The sequence below is a fragment of the Hypomesus nipponensis genome, chromosome 12, assembly GCF_054491055.1.
Source record: "Hypomesus nipponensis isolate SF chromosome 12, ASM5449105v1, whole genome shotgun sequence".
Classification (NCBI taxonomy): Eukaryota; Metazoa; Chordata; class Actinopteri; order Osmeriformes; family Osmeridae; genus Hypomesus; species Hypomesus nipponensis.
The window spans coordinates 582,784-601,311 of NC_140372.1; positions in this window are offsets into that span (position 1 = coordinate 582,784).

Here is an 18,528-nt window from a genome sequence, read left to right on the forward strand (position 1 = left end):
GCCCCCTAATGTTTGTGTATGTGAGTCTGGAAACAAACAAAATGTTGTCTGGAGGACATTTAAGAATGGTTTTCGATCAATATTTATTCTAGATTCTCCGTGACCAGGATTACTTAACGTCATCGTCCATACATGTAGAGCCAAATAGTAATCTGCTCTTACACTGCCATCTAGTGGGCACCTTAGCGAACTGGGCAAAAACACTGTTGGAATACATTGCATAAAAACACTGTGTGTAGTATTTGGCATATATTGTTTCAATCCTTTCCTGCAGCCATTATGATGTCTCTCTCTCTCTCAGTGTGTGTGTGTGTGTGTGTGTGTGTGTGTGTGTGTGTGTGTGTGGGGTGGTCTTGCACAATGACATCCTGCACATTGCAATGTTGTATCGTTCTCTTGCACTATCTGTTTATTTGAGGTTATATTGTCAATTATGACTACTTATATTTTATTTTATTCCCCTTGGTATTAGCTAGACCCCCCTTAGTATTAGCTAGACTTTTCTCCTTTTGTATAGTTAGTCCACATATTTAAGTTTTCAATATTCCTATATGTTAAATGTATGCACCTCCCTGCCAAAGTCAATTCCTTACAGACCAAAACCCAGAATGAGTCAAGAAAACACTGTCTCAAAAACAATAGCATCCTTTATATAAACAACTCAAAACAACACCAACAGAACAGAAGATAAAAATAATTTGGATGGAAACCATTGCTATGGACGCGCCAGGTCTTCCATATAGGACTGCCTCAGCTTTTCCAGCAACGCTCGCTTGGCCACTGTCTTCAGGTGTGTCCTGATTTTGTCCATGACGTAGCCCAAAAAGGTTTGGCTGCAATTGGGCGGCGCCCAGGGCTGATCAGGCCAAACTCCGTGGACGGCGCCCAGGCAGATGACTTGCACGGCCTTGTGCTCCAAATCGACGGCATCTGAAAAAACAAGAGTCAGAGAGAACAGAGGTATCAGATGTCTGTGCCTTTGTCGAGTGTTACAAACTATACGCATATTCCCCCGTTACTCACTCACCTGTTATTTTAAAGTGGTCCAGCGACATAAGGAGGTGCGCCAGCTGGAGTTCGGTGAGCAACTCTCCTTTGTCGACCACGGGCGGCCTGTAGTCCAAAACCCGAACCCTGGTGGCTGGGTCCAAGTCCTCGTAGGAGAGGACCACGCGACGCTTCTTGGGCTCGGCGGCACCCTCCGTTAGTCCGTCCTGGGGAGACGAGGGTCGCTTGCGCTGGGGACTTCCGTGCCTGGAGTCTGTCTGCGACGCTGGGGCACCGTGCATTGGTCCGTCCTGGGGAGACGAGGGTCGCTTGGGCTGGGGACTTCCATGCCTGGAGTCTCTCTGCGGCACCGCGGGTGGCGAGTGGCGAGGGCTTGGCGTCCGGTCGACGGGGTCCGCCACCTGGACAGGGCTGGGAGCGCCCCGCTGGGCCATGGCATCCTCTGCCCGCCTGGCCCTTCGAAGGCGCACGGCCGTCACCTCCAGTTCCGCTGCCGACAGTCTGCTTTCCAGGGTGGCCAAATGCTCCAGCATCCTGGCTTCCACCTGGTCACAGCAGGCCTTTGTCTCCGACGCCATTCTGCGCTGTGCCTGCACCAGGCCGTCTTCGAGCCGCGCGCACTCGGCCTTCAGCTCCCCGACCCTCTGGCTCACGGCACTTTGGAGAGCCTCCATTTGCATTTCGATGCTCATCTGCCAAAAACACAGACAGGTGACAAAGGGAGTTATATGCAGAGAAAAGCAGTGTGTGTGGGGGGGGGGGGGGTGCGTGCGTGCGTGCGTGCGTGCGTGCGTGCGTGCGTGCGTGCGTTCGTTCCCTACACGACTAGGCCATGTCCCCAAAGCGGATAGGCCATTTTGAGAGGCCTATAGCCAGATAAAACATTTGTACACGTTTAGCAATGTACACGGTTGGGCCATAAAGTGCCAGATTCGTTTAGTATTCATTAAGTCGGTTTGGTGAAGGAGGCTATGCCCATCCGTGTGTATATAGTTAGCCTATAGTAGATTAAGAATACGTCGACCAAAACTGGCTAAGGCAACATTGGGCGCTTTGCTCGGGACGAACAAACGTTTTATTAAGCCCCTATACACGGCAAAGTTGAAACTCGTCACCACATGAACTAAGCGCATAGCACGATGATAGGAGACCGACACAACACGGACCACCGAGTCACACACTGCTAGAAAGGCATTGAAACACTTACTTTTGTAATCGACAGCAGTTTACACTTCTTCTCCGCAGTTTAACCTCGTCGCTCCTGTCGGTCAATTGGTAAGGAACAGAAGACAAATGCCCATCTATGACTCTTGTGTTATGGCCTGCTTCTTATAGGTCTAAAAGCTAACAAGGGCCTGTCTTACTGACCAATTGGAGTTCGATCCGCTTCTACGTTGTTGTGCTGTTACCAGGTAGATTTTAACATTCATGTTTCAATTGAAACAAGTCTATACGTTGTGTTCAGAAATTGTATTATTAAATTTACATGTATTCATTTAGCCGACGCTTTTATCCACAGCGACTTCCAAGAGAGAGCTTTACAAAGTTCATAGGTCACTGATAATAACAACAAGATCTGAATATATCAACAACAACAAAAAATATATATATATGAAAAATCAACTGAACAGCCGGCAGTGCAGCGGCCCCTGCCGGACTGCAGCATATTTGTTGCAATAGCACGAATCCGTAACAGATCCTCTCATTTAGAAAATACTTTTTTTTTTCTTTTTTTTTGCCGGAAGTGCTTGTCAACCTTTTATTCTTATTGAATTGAACATGTTTCAACATGTTTGCCAATTGACGTCGTGACGTCTTTCCATTTCCATTAGAAGCGCCATTTCGGATGACGGCGAGTGAGGCCGCGCACACTCAGGTAATTTCTCCAGGTTCAATAACAACAGATCTATGTACTTTGTGTCATTTTTGCAAGTTCATTTGTGACATTTGTAAAGTAGGGTTTCATTCTAGCTATATTTCATGTTAACTATTAATATGGTGTTTGCTAAAGGCTAACCACACGACGCGTGTAAGCTTTGCCAAAACTGTACTGCGCATTGCTGTAATTCAGACGCCATTGTTGAACTGTAGTAGCCAATATCAATTTGTAGCTAGTGAACACCAACCCTTACGTAGCCTACCATAACCATACCAATATTCTGGTTATCAGTCGTGCAGAGGTCTTGAAGGCTGGTCCTCAGGGTTGAAGACCTCTGAGTTAATGTATTAATCTGTGTCAGCTCAAAGAATGGTAATGATGTCCAAAAATGGCACTCACCCTACACACTAAAAAACGTTGCAACAACACTTACCTTGATCTCCAAATATTTGGCACCTACCTACCTGCAGACACGTGGAATTACACACTCATCCATCGCCACAGAGCACCTGCAAAAAAACAAACAAACACATGAACCATAACAATATGCTGGTTATCAATCGTGCAGAGGTCTTGAAGGCTGGTCCTCAGGGTTGAAGTTAATGTTAATGTATTAATCTCTGAGTTAATGTATTAATCTGTGTCTTTGCTCCAGATAGGCATACGTACGTCAACATGACCGGTTCGAGACACCAAGCTCCGCTCAAAGTAAGCACACAAACCTCTGCATTTCTACCCTCTCCACAATGAAATACCAAAGCATGATGTAATGTTTTCTCTTTCTTTTCGTTTTTCTTCTCAGGTGAGACCCACAGCCGCACTTGGCTCCCTTCTGAGGCACGCGGGTGCAAATAAGAATGTGTACACCAGGAAGGAGGTAGATTTAGTTTATTTTTCCATTTGGCACAAGTAGAGGTACAGGTGTTAGAATGCTTTAGTTGTCCCTGCTCCTCTTTGATAGTTTCCCAGCAGCGTGTCCAAACAAATGACAAACATTTGGTCCTCACTCCAGCCTCTGCGCTGCAGTCTAGGGCAGTGGTTCTCATCCCTGGTCCTCGGGACCCCCTGCCCTGCATGTTTTAGACGTTTCCCTCCTCAAACACACCTGATTCAAATGAATGGCTCGTTAACAGGCCCATTTATTTGAATCAGGTGTGTTGGAGCAGGGAAACATCTCAAACATGCAGGGCAGGGGGTCCCGAGGACCAGCGTTGAGAACCACTGGTTTAGGGCAACAGGGTTCAGGCCGGCTCTGACCATTTATGTCCCCGCAGGTGATCTTCTACCTTGGCCGGTACATCTTTCAGAACAAGCTGTACGACCAGAAGCAGCAGCACATTGTCAACCTAGGCAGTGATCCTCTGGGGGCCGCGCTGGGGATCGACACGTTCTCTGTGAAGGAGCCACTGTAAGGAACACACATTGCTCTCACACCAACACACAGACGTACACACACACGCGCACGCACACGTCTCAAGGGATTTCCATGGAGAGGAAGCAGCTGCCTAATGCCCCTTGGGAAGTGTGTGTGATTTATTTTGAAATGTGTGTAGACCATGTGCAGACAGCCAGCATCTGTATTGTAACCCCAGGTATGTGTGTGTGTGTGTGTGTGTCCAAGACGTTTCCTCTCCAGGCTGAGCCAAAAACTCATTCCCGTGTTAAACCCAGGTAAGCAGTATAGGATGACATTCACTGGAATGCAGTGCCAGAGATGCCCATCTCAGAAAGTGTATCGAGCAGGATCTGGTGGTTGACCGTGTCGAATGCTGCAGATAGGTACAGCAAAATGGTCACAGATGACCTTGAAGCAGCTCTGGCAGACTGGAGGGAATAGTGACTGACAGGAGGTGGGGCGAGGAGAAAGGATGAGGTCACGAGGTCAGAGATCTCTGCCTCGGACAGAGGAGAGAAAGAGTTTAGACGTGTAGTTGGGTCAGTCCTAGAGGAGGGAGTGTGAGTAGGAAAGAGGGGTTCATGGAACTGACTGCTAACATCAAATACTTTCTTTTCAACAAAGGAGGGGAATCCACCGGCTATTGGGGAGGAAAGAGGCCAGGTTCGGCCAAAGAGGAAGAGGAGGAACGTTGCGTCCACGGCACCACTGTGAGTCCTGCCCTTTTAACCCCAGAGCCTTGCGTCCATGGATACATGTTGACATCTCAGTACACAGTTTGTAAGTCACTTTGGAGAATGTGTGTTCTCTTTCTCTCCTTGATTCACCTGTACTGTCCAGCCATACACAAATGCCATCAAACACACGCATATAATGCGTTGGATGGCATTTATGTATGGCTGGACAGTACAGATATAGCTGCCACCAAAACAGTACTAATTCCACAAATGATGCACATGGGACATGGCACAAAGGTGATAACTCAGTTTGGAGACTATTGTGTGTGTGTGTGTGTGTTTCTGCAGGCCGACCTACCCGCCAGCTTCCTGGACCCTTGCTTCATCTGCCAGAGCCGGCCCAAGAACGGATGCATCGTGCACGGGCCCACCATCCACCTCATTTCCTGCTATCAATGCGCTCGCAAGCTGCAGAGGGGCAACAAACAGTGTCCAGTGTGCAGGGAGCCCATGGAGGCTGTGCTGCTCCTGATTGTCTCGTAGTGCCATGTTAGTGTTTGAATAAATATATACATATGTGTGAACCTTCTCCTATGTGTATGTTACTTCTTGTACATCACTTACCTTGTGTATTACTTACCTGCGTTGGCGTTCATAGTTTCAGGACATCCCAACAGGTAACAACGATGACGAGGGCTCCTGGTCCTTTTTTAAAATGTGGTTCCCGTTGATTTTCTTCTGCATTCCAACCTAGAGAACCAAAGATGTGATTAGATTCAACTTTATTGTCATTACACAAGTACAGGTACAAGGCAACCAAATGTAGTTTAGGTCTGGCCAGAAGTAAGTGCAGGTGTTGTGCAATAAAGTATGGACAGAAGCTATCCTTAAAAAAAAAAAAAAGTGTCAAAGTGCAGTGGAAATTGATTGCATATTACAGTTAAAGGTACGGTGCTGAATGCAAACAGTTGGCACTGCATATGACAGTCGTCAGTGCTAAGGAGCACAATCCAGTTAAGGTGGCGCAGTGCAAGATTCGCAAGTAAACAGCTGTTACTGTAAACAGCTGTGACTGCAATAAACAGACAGTGGTTGCAAATTGACATTCCAGTAGTGCAAGTGACAAAGTGAAGGCAGACGTGTGTCGGCTGGGCGAGGGGAGTCCTGGAGGATGCTGCGAGCTCGATGCAGACAGCGTTTCCTCTGGATGTGCTCGATGGCAGGTAGTGGAGTCCCTACAAGAACGGAAAATTCATCACAAACCCCCACAGTCACACATCAGCTCCGGTTCCGGGCAGTCTCACTTCACAAACCTCCAATGTGGTTTACGTCATCACCTGCACCCTCTGCCACAAACACTACGTTGGAGAAACCGGGGCATCGATAGACACCAGGCTGAAACAACACCAGAACAACAAACCGCCTGGCACAGCTACAAACAACACTGGTCACACACTTCCAGGAGCACCCCCTCACTCACCTACACACTAAAAAACGTTGCAACAACACTTACCTTGATCTCCAAATATGTGGCACCTACCTTTCCCTGCAGACACGTGATTTACACACTCGTCCATCGCCACAGAGCACCTGCAAAAGAAAAGCAAACACACAATTTCACAACGCATCCATTTGCATTCCTGCCTTTTTCACTTGCCTTCCTATTTTTGTTGACCTGGTACGCTGCTGCCACTGCCAAGGACAAGAGCAGGCTGCAGCGTGTCATCCGCACTGCAGAGAAGGTGATTGGCTGCAATCTGCCTTCCCTCGAGAACCTGCACACATATCTCCCGTCTCTCAGTTTCCCGCACATGCACACGCGCACACACACACAAACACTGTCTAGACAGTACCCATTTATCGGTAACTTTGTATACGTTTATGCTGGTGCGCAGCGCGGGAAAGGGGAATCCACTTGTTTCTCACCTAACATATCAAAGGGTTACTGTTTTGAGCATCTCTCTCTGTGTGTGTGTGTGTGTGATTTAGCAGCTCAAACAATGGTAACGATGTCCAAAAATGGCACTCACCTACACACTAAAAAACGTTGCAACACCACTTACCTTGATCTCCAAATATTTGGCACCCACCTACCTACCTACCTACCTGCAGACACTGTTAGTGTTTGAATAAATATATATATATATATATATATATATATGTGTGTGTGTGTGAACCTTTTCCTATGTGTATGTTACTTCTTGTACATCACTTACCTTGTGTATTACTTACCTGCGTTGGCGTTCATAGTTTCAGGACATCCCAACAGGTAACAACGATGACGAGGGCTCCTGGTCCTTTTTTTCAATGTGGTTCCCGTTGATTTTCTCCTGCATTCCACCCTGGAGAACCAAAGATGAGATTAGATTCAACTTTATTGTCATTACACAAGTACAGGTACAAGGCAACCAAATGTAGTTTAGGTCTGGCCAGAAGTAAGTGCAGGTGTTGTGCAATAAAGTATGGACAGAAGCTATCCTTAAAAAAAAAAAAAAAGTGTCAAAGTGCAGTGGAAATTGATTGCATATTACAGTTAGAAGTACGGTGCTGAATGCAAACAGTTGGCACTGTATATGACAGTCGTCAGTGCAAAGGAGCACAACCCAGTTAAGGTGGCGCAGTGCAAGATTCGCAAGAAAACAGCTGTTACCTGCCTTTTTCACTTGCCTTCTTATTTTTGTTGACCTGGTACGCTGCTGCTGCTGCTGCTGCTGCCACTGCCAAGGACAAGAGCAGGCTGCAGCGTGTCATCCGCACTGCAGAGAAGGTGATTGGCTGCAATCTGCCTTCCCTCGAGAACCTGCACACATATCTCCCGTCTCTCAGTTTCCCGCACATGCACACGCGCACACACACACAAACACTGTCTAGACAGTACCCATTTATCGGTAACTTTGTATACGTTTATGCTGGTGCGCAGCGCGGGAAAGGGGAATCCACTTGTTTCTCACCTAACATATCAAAGGGTTACTGTTTTGAGCATCTCTCTGTGTGTGTGTGTGTCTGTGTGTGTCTGTGTGTGTCTGTGTCTGTGTGTGTCTGTGTGTGTGTGTGTGTGTGTGTGTGTGTGTGTGTGTGTGTCTGTCTGTCTGTCTGTCTGTCTGTCTGTCTGTCTGTCTGCTGTTCAGTAAAATATCTGCATTGCTCTAAACCCTACATAGGCCTAAATGCACTAATGATGAGGGATAGTGTTTATACAATCGAGCCTTTATTCTATTGTGGGCCAATGGGCTCGCGATGTGTAAACGAGTGCCATTCAAAGGAGTGCCATGCTCGTGGGCTATCCCTTACCCCAAGCCCCAAGCCCCAAGCCCCAAGCCCCAAGCCCCAAGCCCCAAGCCCCAAGCCCCAAGCCCCGTCCTCAAGCTCCCATGAAAGACCGCCATGTATATTCCACTTCAGAGGGGCTTTGGGAGTCTGACAAAGAGTGGCCGTACAGGTGTGCCCCTCGGGTATTATCACGGTGAGATGAACAGTGACCAGTGCAAAAACATCACGCCACGCCTAGCGCCTTGGCCTGTCCGAGGGGGGCCAATCGGGGGACAAACGCCCACACAACGCATGCCCACGGAAAGCTGGAGGCCTGCTGAATGCAGGGAGATCGCCCGCGCGCGCCTCTCAGACTCGTAGCAAGCACGAGGGCTTCACCAGACGCCCGAGGCCACAACCGTTGACCTAGTGCTCGACTTTGACTGTCGCAGTGGCTTTTTTTGTCCACAGGGTGGCGCAAAGTTTCAAAACCCTGTAACGTCCGTGCACTGTCTTGACATTTTCTGGGCGGTGTCAAAGTGCCTCGACCAATGGGCTAGCGGTATGTAAACGAGTGCCATGCAAATGAGTGCCATGCTCGTGGGCTCTCCCTTACCTACCTACCCTACCTACCTACCTACGTATGCCCACTACCCACAGGCTGGCTAGGAGGGCTAGGCTATCCCCCCAAACCCCAATGAAACCCCAATGAAACCCCACAGCTGACCGCACTGACGTCATTTGGAGCAGAAGCTTGGATTGATTGATTGATTGATTGATTGATTGATTGATTGATGAATTTATGGATCGACGATTGCTTCTCTTTATCACTGATCGTTTTCTTTATCATTTTTTCTCACATGTTCACACATTAGGATAAAATGAAACGGGGGTTTTGGTCTGGCTCGCCACTTGCGAACGAAATCAATGACGACCACAGAGAGTGAACGACGCGTTCGTCTTCTTCATTTGAAGCAATGCATTTTGACCAGCCGGCCGGCCGTGCGGCGCCCCCTGCGGGACTGCAGCATATTTGTTGCAATAACACAAATCCGTAACTGGAGCGCTGGCTTTTGACTGGGGGAGACGCGCAGCACGGACTCTGGACTGTGGCGCGCTGTGGGCGCAACACGACAGCGTGCAATAGCCACTCGGCAATATGTGTATATACACTTTGCTCAACAAATCCACACTCTCACGAACAGCTAAACACGACTCACACACAAATGACTGCGGGCATTCTCCACTGTACACATTGTATGTGGGTGCATGAGCTGTGTTGCGCGCACAACGTCTTCCCATGCCGCCCTCGCCCCGCTACGGAGCTATGCACAATACATCGACTTTGCTCAGTAATGACAGCCTTTTATCAACAGCTAAACGCCAACAAAAAGACACACCCGTCACAACGGGGATGAGAAGCGCATTGCCGCAGCACAGCAATAACCCCACATTAATAACAGCAATAACCCCACATTAATAACGGTGGACCCCAAATGAATAGGGATGAACGGAGCAGCTGTCAGAAGCGGGCTGCAAAATTTACTCTGAAAATTTAGCCCGCCCACCCCGCCCATGCGCCCTCTGCTCCATTTATAGAGCTCAATTGGAGGGAGGGGTTTGGCGTTTGGGGGGCTCAAAAACGTCACGACGTCACTCTGCCAAGTCATGTGACTATTTTTACACTCAACCATCGTCGCCACACAGCACCTGCTGTATCAGAACGGACACGTTACTTCAGCCCGACCCATTGTCTACCTCTACGTTCTCACCCCAGGCCAACGCCAACAGCCAAACCCTGAGCCATAACCCCCAGCTCCCCAAACCACCGACCCAATTCTAACACCAACACTGCGGGAAGGTGATGGTGTGTACCACCCCGCCCACGCAAACTCTCTGGGTGACAACTATTTTCAAGGAAGGAAGGGACAAGGGAAAGTGAAAGAGTTTTTAATTTTTTTATTTTATTTTGACTTATGTGGCACAGCACAGTATACGCTCAACCATCAGCAATCACCTATAGGGCCCAAACCCAGCACTAACCCCAAGTCCTCTACCTGTCTAACCCTAACCCCCCGCGTGCTCCCCCTCGTCCCCGATCCTGAACGCAACAAACCCCACCCCTGGCCTAACCCCAAGTCCTCTACCTGTCTAACCCTAACCCCCCGCGTGCTCCCCCTCGTCCCCGATCCTGAACGCAACAAACCCCACCCCTGGCCTAACCCCAAGTCCTCTACCTGTCTAACCCTGTGTTCTCCCCTCCTCTGGCCTAACCCCAAGTCCTCTACCTGTCTAACCCTAACCCCCCGCGTGCTCCCCCTCGTCCCCGATCCTGAACGCAACAAACCCCACCCCTGGCCTAACCCCAAGTCCTCTACCTGTCTAACCCTAACCCCCCGCGTGCTCCCCCTCGTCCCCGATCCTGAACGCAACAAACCCCACCCCTGGCCTAACCCCAAGTCCTCTACCTGTCTAACCCTGTGTTCTCCCCTCCTCTGGCCTAACCCCAAGTCCTCTTCCCTCTCTAACCCTAAACCCCCGCGTGCTCCCCCTCGTCCGCGATCCTGAACGCAACAAACCCCACCCCTGGCCTAACCCCAAGTCCTCTACCTGTCTAACCCTGTGTCCTCCCCTCCTCTGGTTCTGCAGCAATGAAACACAAAGGTGCTTCTGATAGCAAACCTTTGTGGACCGGCAGCTGCGATTTATCAGACCCCGCTTCTCCAATTCCAGCCACAGCAGGATACCTCGGGTCTCACTCTTGCGCTTGGACACAAAGTTCAAGATGGCGAAGTCTTCCTCTGACGTGTTGCCAAAGCGCCGCGCACTCCTGCTCCACCCCGGCTTCTGTCCCGACTGGCCATCCCGTCTACAAGACATTGTCGGGGTTAGACCTGAGGACGCTAGGTTAAAGGATTGGAACAGAACACAAGCCATTAGTTTACAGGGGAATGCAAAATCCTTTTACAACAGTTATGACAACGCCTTGCAACAATATCTGCATTGCCCCAAACCCTATGTAGGCCTACATGCACGCTCATGATGCACCTGCAAAAAAAACACACAATCACCGTCTACACAGTACCCATTTATCTGTAACTTTGTATACGTTTATGCTGGTGCGCAGCGCGGGAAAGGGGAATACACTTGTTTCTCACCTAACATATCAAAGGGTTACTGTTTTGAGCATCTCTCTCTGTGTGTGTGTGTCTGTGTGTGTCTGTGTGTGTCTGTGTGTGTGTGTGTGTGTGTGTGTGTGTTTAGCATTGATTTAGCAGCTCAAACAATGGTAAAGATGTCCAAAAATGGCACTCACCTACACACTAAAAAACGTTGCAACAACACTTACCTTGATCTCCAAATATTTGGCACCCACCTACCTACCTACCTGCAGACACTGTTAGTGTTTGAATAAATATATATATATATATATATATATATATATATGTGTGTGTGTGTGTGAACCTTCTCCTATGTGTATGTTACTTCTTGTACATCACTTACCTTGTGTATTACTTACCTGCGTTGGCGTTCATAGTTTCAGGACATCCCAACAGGTAACAACGATGACGAGGGCTCCTGGTCCTTTTTTAAAATGTGGTTCCCGTTGATTTTCTTCTGCATTCCAACCTAGAGAACCAAAGATGTGATTAGATTCAACTTTATTGTCATTACACAAGTACAGGTACAAGGCAACCAAATGTAGTTTAGGTCTGGCCAGAAGTAAGTGCAGGTGTTGTGCAATAAAGTATGGACAGAAGCTATCCTTAAAAAAAAAAAAAAAGTGTCAAAGTGCAGTGGAAATTGATTGCATATTACAGTTAAAGGTACGGTGCTGAATGCAAACAGTTGGCACTGCATATGACAGTCGTCAGTGCTAAGGAGCACAATCCAGTTAAGGTGGCGCAGTGCAAGATTCGCAAGTAAACAGCTGTTACTGTAAACAGCTGTGACTGCAATAAACAGACAGTGGTTGCAAATTGACATTCCAGTAGTGCAAGTGACAAAGTGAAGGCAGACGTGTGTCGGCTGGGCGAGGGGAGTCCTGGAGGATGCTGCGAGCTCGATGCAGACAGCGTTTCCTCTGGATGTGCTCGATGGCAGGTAGTGGAGTCCCTACAAGAACGGAAAATTCATCACAAACCCCCACAGTCACACATCAGCTCCGGTTCCGGGCAGTCTCACTTCACAAACCTCCAATGTGGTTTACGTCATCACCTGCACCCTCTGCCACAAACACTACGTTGGAGAAACCGGGGCATCGATAGACACCAGGCTGAAACAACACCAGAACAACAAACCGCCTGGCACAGCTACAAACAACACTGGTCACACACTTCCAGGAGCACCCCCTCACTCACCTACACACTAAAAAACGTTGCAACAACACTTACCTTGATCTCCAAATATGTGGCACCTACCTTTCCCTGCAGACACGTGATTTACACACTCGTCCATCGCCACAGAGCACCTGCAAAAGAAAAGCAAACACACAATTTCACAACGCATCCATTTGCATTCCTGCCTTTTTCACTTGCCTTCCTATTTTTGTTGACCTGGTACGCTGCTGCCACTGCCAAGGACAAGAGCAGGCTGCAGCGTGTCATCCGCACTGCAGAGAAGGTGATTGGCTGCAATCTGCCTTCCCTCGAGAACCTGCACACATATCTCCCGTCTCTCAGTTTCCCGCACATGCACACGCGCACACACACACAAACACTGTCTAGACAGTACCCATTTATCGGTAACTTTGTATACGTTTATGCTGGTGCGCAGCGCGGGAAAGGGGAATCCACTTGTTTCTCACCTAACATATCAAAGGGTTACTGTTTTGAGCATCTCTCTCTGTGTGTGTGTGTGTGTGTGTGTGTGTGTGTGTCTCTGTGTGTCTGTGTGTGTCTGTGTGTGTCTGTGTGTGTGTCTGTGTGTGTCTGTGTGTGTCTGTGTGTGTCTGTGTGTGTGTGTGTGTGTGTGTGTGTGTTTAGCATTGATTTAGCAGCTCAAACAATGGTAACGATGTCCAAAAATGGCACTCACCTACACACTAAAAAACGTTGCAACACCACTTACCTTGATCTCCAAATATTTGGCACCCACCTACCTACCTACCTACCTGCAGACACTGTTAGTGTTTGAATAAATATATATATATATATATATATATATGTGTGTGTGAACCTTTTCCTATGTGTATGTTACTTCTTGTACATCACTTACCTTGTGTATTACTTACCTGCGTTGGCGTTCATAGTTTCAGGACATCCCAACAGGTAACAACGATGACGAGGGCTCCTGGTCCTTTTTTTCAATGTGGTTCCCGTTGATTTTCTCCTGCATTCCACCCTGGAGAACCAAAGATGAGATTAGATTCAACTTTATTGTCATTACACAAGTACAGGTACAAGGCAACCAAATGTAGTTTAGGTCTGGCCAGAAGTAAGTGCAGGTGTTGTGCAATAAAGTATGGACAGAAGCTATCCTTAAAAAAAAAAAAAAAGTGTCAAAGTGCAGTGGAAATTGATTGCATATTACAGTTAGAAGTACGGTGCTGAATGCAAACAGTTGGCACTGTATATGACAGTCGTCAGTGCAAAGGAGCACAACCCAGTTAAGGTGGCGCAGTGCAAGATTCGCAAGAAAACAGCTGTTACCTGCCTTTTTCACTTGCCTTCTTATTTTTGTTGACCTGGTACGCTGCTGCTGCTGCTGCTGCTGCCACTGCCAAGGACAAGAGCAGGCTGCAGCGTGTCATCCGCACTGCAGAGAAGGTGATTGGCTGCAATCTGCCTTCCCTCGAGAACCTGCACACATATCTCCCGTCTCTCAGTTTCCCGCACATGCACACGCGCACACACACACAAACACTGTCTAGACAGTACCCATTTATCGGTAACTTTGTATACGTTTATGCTGGTGCGCAGCGCGGGAAAGGGGAATCCACTTGTTTCTCACCTAACATATCAAAGGGTTACTGTTTTGAGCATCTCTCTGTGTGTGTGTGTGTCTGTGTGTGTCTGTGTGTGTCTGTGTCTGTGTGTGTCTGTGTGTGTGTGTGTGTGTGTGTGTGTGTGTGTCTGTCTGTCTGTCTGTCTGTCTGTCTGTCTGTCTGTCTGTCTGTCTGCTGTTCAGTAAAATATCTGCATTGCTCTAAACCCTACATAGGCCTACATGCACTAATGATGAGGGATAGTGTTTATACAATCGAGCCTTTATTCTATTGTGGGCCAATGGGCTCGCGATGTGTAAACGAGTGCCATTCAAAGGAGTGCCATGCTCGTGGGCTATCCCTTACCCCAAGCCCCAAGCCCCAAGCCCCAAGCCCCAAGCCCCAAGCCCCAAGCCCCAAGCCCCAAGCCCCAAGCCCCGTCCTCAAGCTCCCATGAAAGACCGCCATGTATATTCCACTTCAGAGGGGCTTTGGGAGTCTGACAAAGAGTGGCCGTACAGGTGTGCCCCTCGGGTATTATCACGGTGAGATGAACAGTGACCAGTGCAAAAACATCACGCCACGCCTAGCGCCTTGGCCTGTCCGAGGGGGGCCAATCGGGGGACAAACGCCCACACAACGCATGCCCACGGAAAGCTGGAGGCCTGCTGAATGCAGGGAGATCGCCCGCGCGCGCCTCTCAGACTCGTAGCAAGCACGAGGGCTTCACCAGACGCCCGAGGCCACAACCGTTGACCTAGTGCTCGACTTTGACTGTCGCAGTGGCTTTTTTTGTCCACAGGGTGGCGCAAAGTTTCAAAACCCTGTAACGTCCGTGCACTGTCTTGACATTTTCTGGGCGGTGTCAAAGTGCCTCGACCAATGGGCTAGCGGTATGTAAACGAGTGCCATGCAAATGAGTGCCATGCTCGTGGGCTCTCCCTTACCTACCTACCCTACCTACCTACCTACGTATGCCCACTACCCACAGGCTGGCTAGGAGGGCTAGGCTATCCCCCCAAACCCCAATGAAACCCCAATGAAACCCCACAGCTGACCGCACTGACGTCATTTGGAGCAGAAGCTTGGATTGATTGATTGATTGATTGATTGATTGATGAATTTATGGATCGACGATTGCTTCTCTTTATCACTGATCGTTTTCTTTATCATTTTTTCTCACATGTTCACACATTAGGATAAAATGAAACGGGGGTTTTGGTCTGGCTCGCCACTTGCGAACGAAATCAATGACGACCACAGAGAGTGAACGACGCGTTCGTCTTCTTCATTTGAAGCAATGCATTTTGACCAGCCGGCCGGCCGTGCGGCGCCCCCTGCGGGACTGCAGCATATTTGTTGCAATAACACAAATCCGTAACTGGAGCGCTGGCTTTTGACTGGGGGAGACGCGCAGCACGGACTCTGGACTGTGGCGCGCTGTGGGCGGAACACGACAGCGTGCAATAGCCACTCGGCAATATGTGTATATACACTTTGCTCAACAAATCCACACTCTCACGAACAGCTAAACACGACTCACACACAAATGACTGCGGGCATTCTCCACTGTACACATTGTATGTGGGTGCATGAGCTGTGTTGCGCGCACAACGTCTTCCCATGCCGCCCTCACCCCGCTACGGAGCTATGCACAATACATCGACTTTGCTCAGTAATGACAGCCTTTTATCAACAGCTAAACGCCAACAAAAAGACACACCCGTCACAACGGGGATGAGAAGCGCATTGCCGCAGCACAGCAATAACCCCACATTAATAACAGCAATAACCCCACATTAATAACGGTGGACCCCAAATGAATAGGGATGAACGGAGCAGCTGTCAGAAGCGGGCTGCAAAATTTACTCTGAAAATTTAGCCCGCCCACCCGCCCATGCGCCCTCTGCTCCATTTATAGAGCTCAATTGGAGGGAGGGGTTTGGCGTTTGGGGGGCTCAAAAACGTCACGACGTCACTCTGCCAAGTCATGTGACTATTTTTACACTCAACCATCGTCGCCACACAGCACCTGCTGTATCAGAACGGACACGTTACTTCAGCCCGACCCATTGTCTACCTCTACGTTCTCACCCCAGGCCAACGCCAACAGCCAAACCCTGAGCCATAACCCCAAGCTCCCCAAACCACCGACCCAATTCTAACACCAACACTGCGGGAAGGTGATGGTGTGTACCACCCCGCCCACGCAAACTCTCTGGGTGACAACTATTTTCAAGGAAGGAAGGGACAAGGGAAAGTGAAAGAGTTTTTAATTTTTTTATTTTATTTTGACTTATGTGGCACAGCACAGTATACGCTCAACCATCAGCAATCACCTATAGGGCCCAAACCCAGCACTAACCCCAAGTCCTCTACCTGTCTAACCCTAACCCCCCGCGTGCTCCCCCTCGTCCCCGATCCTGAACGCAACAAACCCCACCCCTGGCCTAACCCCAAGTCCTCTACCTGTCTAACCCTAACCCCCCGCGTGCTCCCCCTCGTCCCCGATCCTGAACGCAACAAACCCCACCCCTGGCCTAACCCCAAGTCCTCTACCTGTCTAACCCTGTGTTCTCCCCTCCTCTGGCCTAACCCCAAGTCCTCTACCTGTCTAACCCTAACCCCCCGCGTGCTCCCCCTCGTCCCCGATCCTGAACGCAACAAACCCCACCCCTGGCCTAACCCCAAGTCCTCTACCTGTCTAACCCTAACCCCCCGCGTGCTCCCCCTCGTCCCCGATCCTGAACGCAACAAACCCCACCCCTGGCCTAACCCCAAGTCCTCTACCTGTCTAACCCTGTGTTCTCCCCTCCTCTGGCCTAACCCCAAGTCCTCTTCCCTCTCTAACCCTAAACCCCCGCGTGCTCCCCCTCGTCCGCGATCCTGAACGCAACAAACCCCACCCCTGGCCTAACCCCAAGTCCTCTACCTGTCTAACCCTGTGTCCTCCCCTCCTCTGGTTCTGCAGCAATGAAACACAAAGGTGCTTCTGATAGCAAACCTTTGTGGACCGGCAGCTGCGATTTATCAGACCCCGCTTCTCCAATTCCAGCCACAGCAGGATACCTCGGGTCTCACTCTTGCGCTTGGACACAAAGTTCAAGATGGCGAAGTCTTCCTCTGACGTGTTGCCAAAGCGCCGCGCACTCCTGCTCCACCCCGGCTTCTGTCCCGACTGGCCATCCCGTCTACAAGACATTGTCGGGGTTAGACCTGAGGACGCTAGGTTAAAGGATTGGAACAGAACACAAGCCATTAGTTTACAGGGGAATGCAAAATCCTTTTACAACAGTTATGACAACGCCTTGCAACAATATCTGCATTGCCCCAAACCCTATGTAGGCCTACATGCACGCTCATGATGCACCTGCAAAAAAAACACACAATCACCGTCTACACAGTACCCATTTATCTGTAACTTTGTATACGTTTATGCTGGTGCGCAGCGCGGGAAAGGGGAATACACTTGTTTCTCACCTAACATATCAAAGGGTTACTGTTTTGAGCATCTCTCTCTGTGTGTGTGTGTCTGTGTGTGTCTGTGTGTGTCTGTGTGTGTGTGTGTGTGTGTGTGTGTGTGTGTTTAGCATTGATTTAGCAGCTCAAACAATGGTAAAGATGTCCAAAAATGGCACTCACCTACACACTAAAAAACGTTGCAACAACACTTACCTTGATCTCCAAATATTTGGCACCCACCTACCTACCTACCTGCAGACACTGTTAGTGTTTGAATAAATATATATATATATATATATATATATATATGTGTGTGTGTGTGTGAACCTTCTCCTATGTGTATGTTACTTCTTGTACATCACTTACCTTGTGTATTACTTACCTGCGTTGGCGTTCATAGTTTCAGGACATCCCAACAGGTAACAACGATGACGAGGGCTCCTGGTCCTTTTTTAAAATGTGGTTCCCGTTGATTTTCTTCTGCATTCCAACCTAGAGAACCAAAGATGTGATTAGATTCAACTTTATTGTCATTACACAAGTACAGGTACAAGGCAACCAAATGTAGTTTAGGTCTGGCCAGAAGTAAGTGCAGGTGTTGTGCAATAAAGTATGGACAGAAGCTATCCTTAAAAAAAAAAAAAAAGTGTCAAAGTGCAGTGGAAATTGATTGCATATTACAGTTAAAGGTACGGTGCTGAATGCAAACAGTTGGCACTGCATATGACAGTCGTCAGTGCTAAGGAGCACAATCCAGTTAAGGTGGCGCAGTGCAAGATTCGCAAGTAAACAGCTGTTACTGTAAACAGCTGTGACTGCAATAAACAGACAGTGGTTGCAAATTGACATTCCAGTAGTGCAAGTGACAAAGTGAAGGCAGACGTGTGTCGGCTGGGCGAGGGGAGTCCTGGAGGATGCTGCGAGCTCGATG